Below are 13,577 nucleotides of genomic sequence, written 5' to 3'. Positions count from 1 at the left end.
TCAAGCATTAAATGGCGTCATGCACGTAGGAGCGAGGAGCTGGGGGGGGTAAATGTAGGAAAGGCGGAGTTCTTGGGGTGGAGCAGGCTGGGTCTGTGAGTGGGGGGTGGGCGCATGTAGCTCCTGTTTGCTACAGTGCGAAGGCAGAGCCTGGGCGTATGGGCAGTGCTCAACGAGGGCAGAGTTAAGGTTGCATGGCCCTGGCTCTTCCCTTGGTTTCCTGGTTTTAGGAAGCCTGAATGTGAAATACCTGAACTCGGAATGTTCTGGTTTTCAGACGTGTGAGTTTGGCTGGTCTCAGTGTTCTGAGCAGGCGCAAGATACCCTGGGGCAGCCTCAACTCTGTGCTAATGAAACTGTTTGTCAGTGTGTGTGTGAGTGTATGTGAGAGAGAGAGAGAGAGAAGGAGAGAGAGATCGATCAGGGCATAAATGATTTATTCTCACATCCCTGTCCCCCTTGATCTGTGATGTTCATGACTCTTTGCATCTGGGTGTCTCTGCAGCCCCTGTTGGGATGAGAAAATGCTGCTTGAACTGACTCTGTGTCACTGCGAAGTTTCCCCAGGACCCCAGCAGACTCGGGGAGGCAATCATAGAATCATAGAATATCAGGGTTGGAAGGGACCTCAGGAGGTCATCTAGTCCAACCCCCTGCTCAAAGCGGGACCAATTCCCAACTAAATCATGGCCCCAGGTGATGCTTAGCGATGTTTGCAGGAGGCAGGTTGGGCAGAGAGACGACAAAGCACTTTATTAGCTGCACAGGAGTCAGCTCAGACCCAGCCTGCCAGACACCCCTTGGGCCAGGTGTTTAAAGGAACTCAGGCACCTAACTCTCACTGACATCCATGGGAGTTAGGCAGTTCAATACCTACCTCTTGTCCACCCTGTGCGTGCTCAGAGGCTAGGGCTGGCCTGCAACATTTTGGCACCTGAGGCGGGGAGCTCAAATGACACCCCCATGCCTCCTCGCTTGGGCCAAAACTTTGAAAGGTCTCAATTTTGCCTTCTTCCTGTTCTACGCCTCTCATAGTACTGCTCTGCTACCTACCCCAATAAAGGAGAACTAACAACTTAAAATGCCTTGTTCAAAAATGTTAAGTAACACTTAACTTTCAAACGCCTGAACAGCAATTGTAACTTTTCTTGTCTGCATAGTAAACACTGGCATTTTTATCTGTTTGAATAATCAAAATGGTGCTTTTCTGTGCCTTCTTGGTTGCAAAAATTTGAACTGCTTCCTGCTGAAGGTCCACAGTCTGGGCCAGCTCATGCTCTATTGAGATGTTTGCAAGGCTGACCAGCCTCTCCTGTGTCATTGTGGAGTGTAGATGTGTTTTTATTAACTTCAGCGTGGAGAAGCTGCGTTCTTCACTGGCAACTGTTACAGGAAGTGTTAGAAGTATTCGCAGAGCAACAAAAGCATTTGGAAACAGGGTGGTCATCTTATTTCTGCACATATATTCCAGAACAGCATTTGGAGTTGATCCTGCTGAAATGTATCTTGAAAGGGGTTTCAGTTCATCACCTAAATCACTGGCATCAATATCGCGCATGTCATCATGTGTCAACACTGTCTCTAGTGCCCTGCATTGCTGGTGTAGGTCTTCTTCAGGTATAGTGAGGAGTTTTGGAATATCATACAACATCCCAAATATACTGCTGTGTTCCTTGAGCTGCATGAAACGTTCTTCAACTGACTGTATTGCACAATCTAGCACCCGGTTACAGAATTCAACTTTGAATTGTTGTTTGGGGTCTCTTATGGGATTATCGTGTGCCTCATAATCAAAATGTCTTCTTCGGTGACTCTTGTATTCTTGAATGGGTGGGAAAATAGCTTCAGTGTGAAGTTCCTCTGCCAACTTCTGTGCACTCTTCAGAACGTTTTGAAATCCTTCATCTGACGGGTAAGACTGTTGGTATGATTTTGCTTTGTCCAGTTGTTCCATTGCTCCAGATAGATCAAGGTCAATACCTTGGAGGCTCTTGCTTACAACATCTATTTCAAATAGTATGTCATGCCACAATACTAAGCCACACAGAAATTTGAAGTTATGTATGTTTCTGGTGATTCCATTTCCCTCTGCCACTGTTCTGCCATGAACAGTTCCTGTCATAGTATTATCCTCCATAATGGCAACTATGGCATCATCTATCTTCCCAATTTGGTGTTTGATAGGCTTTATTGCCTCCATTCGACTTTGCCATCATGTAGCACTCACTGTTTTCAGTGTCAGAAAGGGTGTTCCCAGATGTTGCTTCAAAATTTGCCATCAATGAGTTGATGCAGAGAAAAATAGATAGATGCTTCGAATTACATTAAAAAATTCAGCAGTCTCACTAGAAGCTGATGCTGCATCAGTGACCACCAAGTTCAATGAATGAGAACTGCATAGGACAAAAAAAGCTCAAGGGTTTAACTCTCGGATCTGTGTCTGCACTACTTTGTTCTTTCTTCTCATGTTGGCACCATTATCATAGCCCTGACCTCTCATGTCAGCTATCGCAATTCCCGTATCTTCCAGCTTTTTAAGAAGCACATTTGTCATACCAGCTCCTGTAGTATCATCAATGTCAATAAATTCTAGAAAACACTCTCTAACAGTCACCATTGCAGGGACATTTTCACTAGGTTCTGTTGTTGCTACAAAACGCACCATTAAAGTCATTTGTTGTGTATGGCTGATGTCAGGTGTGCAGTCCAGAATAATATCTTGCTGACTTCAGATCTGCCACAATCTTCTGTCTGACTTTTGTTGCCACTAACTATATGATTTCATTTTGAATTGTTTTTCCAAGGTGTGTGTACATTTCTTGGGTGGTGACTCTTTTTAGATACTCCTGGAGTACAGTATCAAACTCCGCCATCAGCTCCACAATTTTAAGGAAGTTTCCATTGTTTGGCACATACAGCTGATCTGAAGTGCCATACAGTGCTAGGTTTTGGGTAGCAAACATTCTCACAATGGCAATGGGCCTTTTCAGAACATTTTGCCAGTAAAGAGACTCTGATGCAATCTTCTCTTGATGCTGATCATCTATGGTGACCTTTAACCGTAGTCTCATCTCAAGCTGTTTCCACCTATGGAATGCTCTCTGGTGATTTGCTGCCTTCTCATGGCATGCCAGATTTCTAGCCAGATTTTTCCAGTCCTTTGTTCCTGTAGAACCCAATGTGTCTGGAACATTAGACTGGAAGAGTTGGCAACAAAAACAGTATGCAGCATTCTGGGTGTTTGAGTACATAAGCCATGGCCTCTCCACTTTGTCACCATTGGGGATTTCACGCCAGTAATGTGTTGGATGGAAACTTCTATTTTCATTGTCTTTGGGCAACATAAAATTTTTCACTTGCTGTGGCCCATGCAGTACAAGGAAGTCCCCCAGACTACTGCTCAAGTGGGTCCACAGTCCTGGATCATCTAGACTTAAGGAACTAAATTCAGCAGCAGCTGTTTCTTGTGCCTCCACAAAACTCTTCTCTGATCTACACTTTTCTTCAGGAATGTGCACGGTTACATTCATTTGAGATGGAGATATGGATGCTGCAGTAGCTGCCAGGTCACCTGCACTCTGACTAACTGGAAGATCAGGCATCTCCTCACCACTCACATCATCACTGGGGCCGGAAGGCTCACCGTGAACATTTGTGTCTATGTATCTCAGGAGAGCTCCTTCCTGCTTAGATAGAAAAGCTTCCTTTGCTTTCTTTCTTTTTCCGAATGCTGCCCCAGAGGGGTGTTTTCTTCTTTCACTTGACTGTTGTTCTGTGCCAGCTATAGTGGCACTCAACACTCAGTTGAAGGGGACAAATACTCAGGCTGGTAGCAGGGTCTGAGTGAGGGAAGATATCAGAGTCTTAAGGTCCTAACTGGCTCCTACTACTTCAGTTTATTGCCTCTTCTCCTCAAGTGGGTTCAGGGAAGCAGCAGGAAACAGGAAGCTCCCTGAGAAGCTGGTGTTAATCAGTCCAGGCTCCTGGGGGTGCAAGAGAGGTACACAAAAGGCTCCTCCTCTTCTCTCTCCCTGCAGCTCCTGCTGCTTTCTGTTATTCCCTCTCACCTTTTCTCCTGCCTGCCTGTTATGTCGCATGTGCCCTCCTTCCTCCAGCACAGCACTCCACCATCACTGTGTATCTAGAGCAGAGAGAATACATATGCACCAGCAGCAGACACAATTTTCTAGACTCTGGATCCTTGTGGTGCCCCCCGCCCCCCAGTCTGGCACCTGAGGCAGACGCCTCAGTTCGCCTCATGGTAAGGCCAGCTCTGCCAGAGGCTCAACACAGACCCCAGCACATCCCCCCATAGCAGCATTACAGTGTGTTACTGGCACAGCTACCCACGCCTGCATCCCCGCGCTGCCCAGTGATGCCATTTAGGGGCGGCAGAGGGAGCTCTTGCCCCCCTCCCAAGTTTCATCCTGGAGGTCTGCTCACAGCACATGCCCCAGCCCCAGATGAAGCTCTTAACTGGAACACCGCTTGAGTGTGATATGTGATGAGTTCTGTGCTGCTCTCAGTGTCTGCTCTTGGGGCAAGGAGCTTTTTTATAAACAGAGGCAGGGTGATTAAGGTAACAAAAGGCTTGTCATTAAATTAATTTAAGGATGGTTAGATGATCCTGAAAGCATTGCAGGTTAAAAGATAGGAAACAAAGGGTAGTAATAAATGGTCAATTTTCAGAATGGAGAGAGGTAAATAGCGGTGTCCCCCAGGGGACTGTACTGGGACCAGTCCTATTTAACATATTCATAAATGATGTGGAAAAAGGGGTGAACAGTGAGGTGGTAAAATTTGCAGATCATACAAAATTACTCAAAATAGTTAAGTCCAAAGCATACTGTGAAAGGTTACAAAGGGATCGCACAAAACCAGGTGACTGGGCAACACAATGGCAGATGAAATTCAGTGTTGATAAATGAAAACACATTGGCAGAATATAATCCCAATTATACATACAAAATGTTGAAGTCTAAATTATCTGTTACCCGTCAAGAAAGAGATCATGGAATCATTGTGGATAGTTCTCTGAAAACATCTGCTCAATGTGCAGCGACAGACAAAAAAGCGAACAGAATTTTGGAAATCATTAGAAATGGGATAGCTAGACAGACAGCTAGATAGATAGATAATTGCTTCTATATAAATCCATCATATGCCCACATATTGAATACTGTGTGCAGATCTGGTCACCCCAGGTCAAAAAGGACATATTGGATTTGGAAAAGGTACAGAGAAGGGCAACAGAAATTATTAGGGGTATAGAACAGCTTCCATATGAGGTGAGATCAAAAAGACTTGGACTTTTCAGCTTGGAAAAGAGACGACTAAGGGGGGATATGATAGAGGTCTATAAAAATCATGAATGGTGTGGAAAAATTGAATAAGGAAGTGTTATTTACTCCTTTTCATAACACAAAGTCTAGGGATCACCCAATGAAATTAACAGGTAGCAGATTTAAATCAAACAAAAGAAAGTATTTCTTTACAGTCAACCTGTGGAACTCTTTGCCAGGTGATGTTGTGAAGGCCAAAACTATAACAGGGTTCAAAAAAGAACTAGATAAGTTCATGGAGGAAAAGTCCATCAATGACTATTAGCCAGGATGAGCAGTGATGGAACACCATGTTCTGCATGTCCCTAGCCTTTGTCTGCTAGAAACTGGGAATGGGCAACAGGGGATGAATCACTTGATGGTTACCTGTTCTGTTCATTCCTCTGGGGCACCTGGCATTGGCCACTGTTGGAAAACAGGATACCGGGCTAGACAGACCAATGGTCTGACCCAGTATGGCCATTCTGATGTTCTTATATAGAACCCAGATGTATCTGCCCCCTGCTGTAATTCAATAGATCCCAACTCCCCTCCCGGAGCGGAGATAGAACCCAGGAGTCCTGACAGGGTCTTTCTCTCCACAGAGTTAGAAACAAAGTAAGAATATACATTAAAATTTTAAACCCAACCAGTGTCCCTTAAGTGACTTGCCACAAGAAGTCAGAACATCTTAGTATTAGAGCTGAGTGGGTCAAAGATTTGTTTATTTTTCTTTCTTTTATATAGGAATTACATACAGTGCTTCTGTCAGCTAATTGCTAAGTTATCTGCCAAAAAACTAGAGTTTTCAAGTGCCTAAGTAGCCCCTGGAATCATGGTTAAAGTTGCCCCCCCCACTAAAATTTGAAATGGCCCCTCGCTGCCCCTCTCCCCACCTGCACCGTGAGGCCAGCACCTGGTAAATTTGGCTCAGCATCTGCTTCCTGGAAACTCAGTAAATGCAGGGGCCTTTTTGACCCACATTTTGAACCCGTTTGGAACCCTGCATTTGCGTGTCCCACGAAAAGGCGTGCACCTGCACATGCCTGTGCAAATGGCTTGTAGCTGCTTTTCCCTCTGAATGTGGATTTTATGTGCAGGCCTCCGGGGTGGAAATGTTGGCCATCAAGGTTCTGCCATAAATAGGACAACGGGCTGTGACGCGAAGCTCAGCCTTGGCCACACCCGGCTCCCACTGCCCGAGAAATATCTGAATTTCTCTTGTTTCATTGATTGACCCAAACGCTGCTTCTCTCTGGCCTTGGCTACACTTACCCGCTAGTTCGACGGCTGGAAATCGAACTTCTGGGTTCGACTTATCGCGTCTAGTCTGGACGCGATAAGTCGAACCCGGAAGTGCTCGCCGTCGACTGCGGTACTCCAGCTCGCCGAGAGGAGTACCGCGGAGTCGACGGGGGAGCCTGCCTGCCGCGTGTGGACCAAGGTAAGTTAGAACTAATTCGAACTAAGGTACTTCGAACTTCAGCTACGTTATTCACGTAGCTGAAGTTGCGTACCTTAGTTCGAATTAGGGGGGTAGTGTAGACCTGGCCTCTGGCTGGTTAACAGGCTCCATCGCCGTCTCCTTCCCCAGGGCTCCGCTCAGGCTGGCAGTGAGTGTGCGGCTCACACAGGCTTGTGGGGCACTGGGAATCCTGTGGGGAAGTGACAGGGAATCCCAGTGACCATCTCGCATGCACCTGCCCCCAACCTCCTCCAGTATTTCCCTGAGTGCTGTGCGGGGGCTCATTCCCCAGCAATGGGCTGGTGACAGATCTAGGTGTCCTGTGTTATCAGCCTGTCTCCATATCTGCAAGGAGAGCTGGGGAAGTTCCCTGCCCTTGAGGCCCTGCTCCCAGATGCTTCTAACCACGAAGCCCTAAATGCTGGCCCTTGGGGTTATAAAATGCTGGGGAAGAGCAGCAACTCCGGGGCCTGGCAGGGGGGGTGCCGGTGAGGGATCCCAGCATGGACCATGCCCTTGGTAGCAGGTGGGGGAGATGGAGGCTCCGAGATGGCAGGGAAACTCCCCCAACTGAGCTGGACGTCATCAGGGACCCGCAGACAAACCTTCTTCTTTCTTCTATTGCATTTATGGGGCCAGATCCCCCGCTGGTGTAAATCAGTGTCGCCTAATTGCGGTCAAAGGAGTGAGGCCGATTTACATCCGCTGGTGATTTTGTTCATTGGCTTCAATGGAGCTACAGCTGATTTACACCAACTGGGCATATGGCCAATTGATACTAATGGAGTCACACCAGTTTACACCCATGAGGGATCTGGCCCCATTGACTCCAGTAGAGCTACAGTGATATGAAACTGACTGGAGAATTAAGCCCAGAGTCTCCAATTCTTTCTCCCTTCATGCCAGGATGGTCACTGTTTATCCCCCGGGCTGGGGTCACCCCGCAGTGACCCTCATTCCTGGCCAGACAAGAGGTGGCAGCGCTGGGATCAGCCCACGGGGTTCCCGGAGTTTAGCCATATCTTCTGGTGCCCCCCGTTCCATGGGAATGTTCTGCCAAACCCGGCTCCCTAGGCACCACCTGCGGGCACTGGCACAGCAACTCACCTGGTCAGCGCTAGCTGTGGTGACCTCGGCACCTGGGAGAGAACCAAGGTCAGTGCATCCACACCAGCCTCCCCACACCCTGAAGAGACCCCAACCCATGTCCCCCAGGGACACAGACCCATCCCTGACCCCAGCTGGGCTCAGTGGGGAGAGACAGCGCCGGGCACTGCCTGGCCAGTGTGAGCCCTAATGGGCTGGCTGGGTCTATAATGCCGGGTGCCCAGCCTGGTGCCCGTGTCTGGAGGGGGGGTGTAGAACTGGGACAGGACCCATGGACACTGGCTGCCTACTGATAATGGGGCGATCCTCTGGCTGTTCCTGGTGTGTGTCTCCTTTCTCCCCATACAGGGAGGTGTCTGTGTGGGCCCCTGCACCCACCCTGCAGTTTGCAGCAGGAGCTGCCAGGGCTCCCGCCAGTACCTCCCCTGCCCACTGCTGGGGGCTCCCGTCACCCCGTCATTGTTCTGGGCAGAGGCTGAGATGACAGAGAGAACAGTCACCATCAGGGCAGGACTTTCTGGCCTGGCTACCCAGGGCCCCCCTTCTGGCCCCAAAACCCTGGACTCTGTCACCAGCCAACAGATGGACAAATGGCTGAGTTCCCCCCTGTGGCAGTGCCAGAACACCAGGCTCTTACATTGGATCTGATCTTCAGCAGCCAGGCTGTTCCGGTCTGGGATGGGATCCCTGTGTGGAATGAGAGCTGTGAGTCCCACATGCAGCACCTGGCGCCGGGGCTGGGGCCTGCTGCCATTAGCAATAGGGGCAGGATGGCAGCAGCACCATCACCATCACTAGGGTGGCGGGGGAATGAGGCTCAAAGACTACGGTCAGGGCCCCGCAGAACCCAGGAGCATTTGCATTGTGGGTAGCCGGGGGGTATGGCCCAGGTCAGCTTCCCAGGGCGGAGTCCCAGGCAGGGCAGCAATGAGCCCCCCTCCCAAACCTGGGCATCACCTGGGAGCAGCCCCTGAAGGAGCTGGGGGTCAGGGCGAGGTTCCCTCCTACCTGTGAGTCCTGCAGCGTGACACAACTACCAAGAGAAAGAAAACAGTGTTAGGGAAACTCAGAGCATGTCACTGACCGGGGCGACTGCCAGGCCAGAGCCAGCCTTGCGGTGTGCACCTCTGCCCCCGATGTGCTGCACCTCTCCGCTGGTCTGTGGTGTCTAGCTACCCACAGAGCCCTGCAGCCACAGATCCACGGAGGCAGCACAGGTCAGTGGTTAGTGCAGGGGATAGACGCCCAGAGATCCCAGGCTATGGCTACACTACAGAGCTTACAGCTGCGCCCCGTAGCACTACTAGTGCAGACTCCCAAAGCCGACGGGGAGAGCTCTCTCAGTAATGTAATAACTCCAGCCCCCAGCAATGGCAGTAGTTATGTTGGCAGGAGAAGCCCTGAGCGACACACCCCTGAGCGACATAACTTATACTGACATAAGCTGTAGTGTGTAGTGCTGGGTGATCTCAGACCAGTTGGTTCAGCTCCCTGTGCCTCAGACGGGTTACAGGCAGCAGACGTGCCCTTCGCTGCCCTTGCAGTGGGGTTAATGGTTTCAGAGCGATGCTCTGGAACAGCTGCCCCACCCAGCTCATACTCCACCGCACCAGCACCTACCTGTCTTCATCAGAAAGCATCCCAGCAGTGCCAGAGCCAGGCCGGCCGTGACTGCGAGTCCCACAATGAGTCCTAGTCCTAGAGTACCTTCAGAGCAGCCGGGAATGGAGAGAAAAGCAGGGGATTAGGCAGGGCACAGAAGCTCAGGGAATGTCACATGTAGGCCTGGGAACATCCAGAACACGGGGGAAGAGAAAAGGGATGCAGGCTGGGGGGTGAGCCCTTTGGCCTGGGAGCCAGGATGCCAGGTCAGCTCGAGGGGACATGGATCCAGGCTGGGAGGGAAACCCCAGGAGTCAGGGAGCCTCAGGTTGAGGGATCCAGGATGTGGTGTGCCTGCTGCACTGAGCTAAACCATTTACCTTGGGGCCAAGCCTGCCCTGTAGAGCCGCCATTCCCAGAACAGCTGGATCCATCTGTGGGGCAGACACACACCAATCACAGCTCACCTCAAACAACTGGAAGCCCGACATGACATGGCAACGACTATGTGTGGCAGTTTGTGCGCATAGCTATGGTGCCAGGGGGCTGCTGGGGCACCTAGCCCACACTGATGGCAATGGGAGTTAGGCGCCTCAATACCTTTACATCATTTCATATCACACCACAACCTAGCGCATGCCAGAAAAAACAGAGCGTGGCTATAATACATCAGCAAATGCAAGTCACCTCACCCAGTTAAACCTGCCTATAGCCCTGGGGGACGGCAACTGTCTCATGGTGCCCCCTTGTGTCACAATGTGGCCCTGAAGGTGCCTCCCCCATAGTCCCCTCTTGGGTCTCCCAGGACCTTTCTCGAAGGCCGGGACACTTGAACCAAGGCTCCCCCTTTCTGGGGTCTCATTTATTAGAGTTCCTAAAGAACATCAAAGCTCCTCAAGTCCAACCCTGATTCCCCCTTGATTCAGGGTTCCCATAGGCTTCCTTCTGGGGCCTGCGGATACAGCCCATAACTTCCCCCCTTAGGAGAGGAATATCACAACCATGCTTCTGGGCTCTGAGATGACATCTCAAGGGGGTTCCCTTCCTGGGGTCAGGAGTCCCACAGCCCTCCTTCCTGGGGCTGGGTGGGATCATTAAGGCCAACTTCAGCCATCACTCAGCTCCTCTCTGCGCTGGCCCCTTTTAACCCAGACCGACCCTCCATCCCCCTTTGGCTCCCTGTAGGATTCTCTTCTATCATGAAGCCTGGACTGACTTAGCCACATGGCCTACCTGGCTCACGGCTGGACTCATCACCTGGAAATGAAGGGGAAAAGAAATTGCAAAAAAGTCTTTTGCTTTTCGAAAAAAAAAATTCACCGAGGAATAAAACTTTTTTGTCTATTTTTAAAATTTCTCATTTGAAATAAAAAAACTGTTAAAAATGAGATTTTCCAAAGAAATTTTTTTTATTAAATCCCATTTTTGGTGAAAATATTTTTCAGATGAAATATTTCCAGCAGTTCTAGTCAGACTCCCATTAGTTTACAGCTTCGTTTTTCTGAACTGCAGCAAAGCATGTGCATGAGCACCTGAATCGCAGCCAAACTGACAAGGATCACACCTGCCACTAGCACCTATGCAGCAGCCACAGGACAGATTCAGTGATTCCTTCATTTTCACGCTACGCCCCCAAAAACCATTCGCCCTGGGACAGAGGCAAGCATGGAAAAAGTCAGCACAAGAGATGGAAGTTTCCCAGAGTGAGGAGTGACTGAAGACAGGAAGTTATAACTAGGGCCCTGCCAAATTCACGGTCCATTTTGGTCAATTTCACAGTCATAGGATTTAAAATTCATAATTTTCATGATTTCAGCTATTTAAATCTGAAATTTCACGGAGTTATAATTATAGGGGTCCTGAGCCAAAAAGGAGTCGTGAGGGGCGTTGCAAGGTTATTGCAGGGGGGTTGTGGTACTACTATCCTAACTTCTGCACTGAGGCTGATGGCGGCGCTGCCTTCGGAACTGGGCAGCTGGAGAGTGGGGGTTGCAGGAAGAGCCGCCACCAGCCACAGCACAGAAGTAAGGATGGCATGGTATGGTGTTATCACCCTGACTTCTGTGCTGCTGCCTGCAGATCTGGGCCCTCAGTCAGCAGCTGCCACTCTCCGGCTGCCCAGCTCCGAAGGTAGCATAGAAGTAAGGGTGGCAATACCGTGACCCCCGTAAAATAACCTTGTGACCTCCCCTGCAACTCCATTTTGGGTCAGGGCCCCCAATTTGAGAAACACTGGTCTCCCCCCATGAAATCTGTATAGTACAGGGTAAATGCACACAAAAGACCAGATTTCATGGGTGGGGGAGATCAGATTTCACGGTCTGTGACGCATTTTTCATGGTCATGAATTTGGTAGGGCCCTACTTATAACAGAAAGTGATTTCCCTGATTCATCCTTGTGTGATGCCACCTTGACACTGGTGCAACACCACTGATTGAAACAGCTGATTGCGATGCAGTGACACCAACGGCAATCCACAGGAGCACAGAAGTGAGCTGGGCCCCTCGACTATAGCTGGAGCCTCATTAACAGCCACTATCCGAATCCTTGTCACTTGGGCTGAGATTCTGTGTGGGGGCCAGCACAGGGCACCAGCTCAGTCCCTCTTTGCCCCTCTGCCCAGCAGGGTCTTCACCCCTTGATAACACTAGCTGAGAGCATTACCGGCCACGTGCAGATGCCAGGAGTCACTGGAGAGAGAATTGTTCTCCTGGTTATTGTCATCCTTGAGCTGGTAGCGGCAGGAAAAGGCCCCTGTGCTCTCCCTGGACACTGGGTGGGGTGAGTCGTAGACGAGTTTGTTTCCTTCCTTGGGCTGGACAGAAATCTCCTTCCCATCTTTGCAGAAGACAATACGGGTCATGGGGGCATCCAAAGGGACTAAACACGACAGCATGGCCGTGTCCCCTTGGCGGGCAGACAGCCTGTCCAGAAACAGCCGCGGGGCGGGGAGAGTGCCTGGGGAGCAAATAAACCAGTGTTAGAAGACCTGGGGCCAGACATCCACCCCCCTGATGCCAATCAGCAAAGCTGCATTCACTACAATGGAGAGGGACTGATTTACAACAGCTAGGGATCTGTTCCCTTGTTGGTGTCACTCTCTGAGGCTGCACTGTCTGGAGGGAGGGACAGGATGCACTGGGAGTGTGCAGAGTTTTTAGCCTTTGCTTGTCCCTGTTTGGGGCCCGAGGCCCCTGTGCATGGTGCCCTTCCACGCCAGTGCAGTGCTATGGATTACAAGGCTTCAGGTGTCAGACAGCCAGGAGACAGGCAGAGGGATAGAGATATGCGATTTGCCCCCATTTGTGATTGGATGCCTCGGTGTGTCCCAGTGGCTTTGTGCTGCCGCGTGAACCCATATCAATGGGCCATTTCCAGTGGGATGGCAGACATTGGGGGTCACTGGAGTAGTGCATAATGGCCAGAGCATCCCAGGGAACCCGTCCCATCGGGGATGCAAAGGGTGTAGTGGGATGGGAGGTGTGAGTGCTTCAGGAGAAGCATCTCCTGGCTGTGAGCAAGGAAATGCAGCCACCCCGACCCGAACAGCATGTCTCTCCTCCCACACTGGTGTAAATCAGCAGTAACTCCCCTCAAGCCAGTAGAGTTCCACCAGAAATAGGGGAGTTGGGCTCCAAGGCACTTTCATTGATGCTGCACTGATCTTGAGGTCAAACACAGCCCTGGTGTAGGCAGGACATGCCCCCATGTATGCCAGTGGCTGAATTCATTTCCCACTGAATACCAAACGGGTGTGATTTCCACTGCTCGGCAAGGTCTGATCTATACTCGCTTACTGGCCACCTCATGCCCCTCCTGTGTCACAGTACTGTCTACACGGTCACTGGATTTGGCCCTCAGGGGTGTAAATTAGGTGCTGAGACTTTATGGGACAAATTCTCAACTGGTGTAAAGGGATGCAAGTCCTTTGACTTCAATGGAGATGCATCTGTTTACACCAGCAGAGGATTTGTTCCAAACTGGGTCTGATCTTGCTCCTAGTGAAGTTATAAGGAATTCTCCCACAGGAAGCAAGTTTGGGCTTTGTATGCCGAGGTTAAAAATGGAACCCAGGAGTCCT

This window comes from Trachemys scripta, unplaced genomic scaffold, assembly GCF_013100865.1.
Source record: "Trachemys scripta elegans isolate TJP31775 unplaced genomic scaffold, CAS_Tse_1.0 scaffold_26, whole genome shotgun sequence".
Taxonomy (NCBI): domain Eukaryota; kingdom Metazoa; phylum Chordata; order Testudines; family Emydidae; genus Trachemys; species Trachemys scripta.
The sequence above is the reverse complement of the archived record's forward strand: the minus strand, read 5'-3'. Positions refer to the sequence as shown.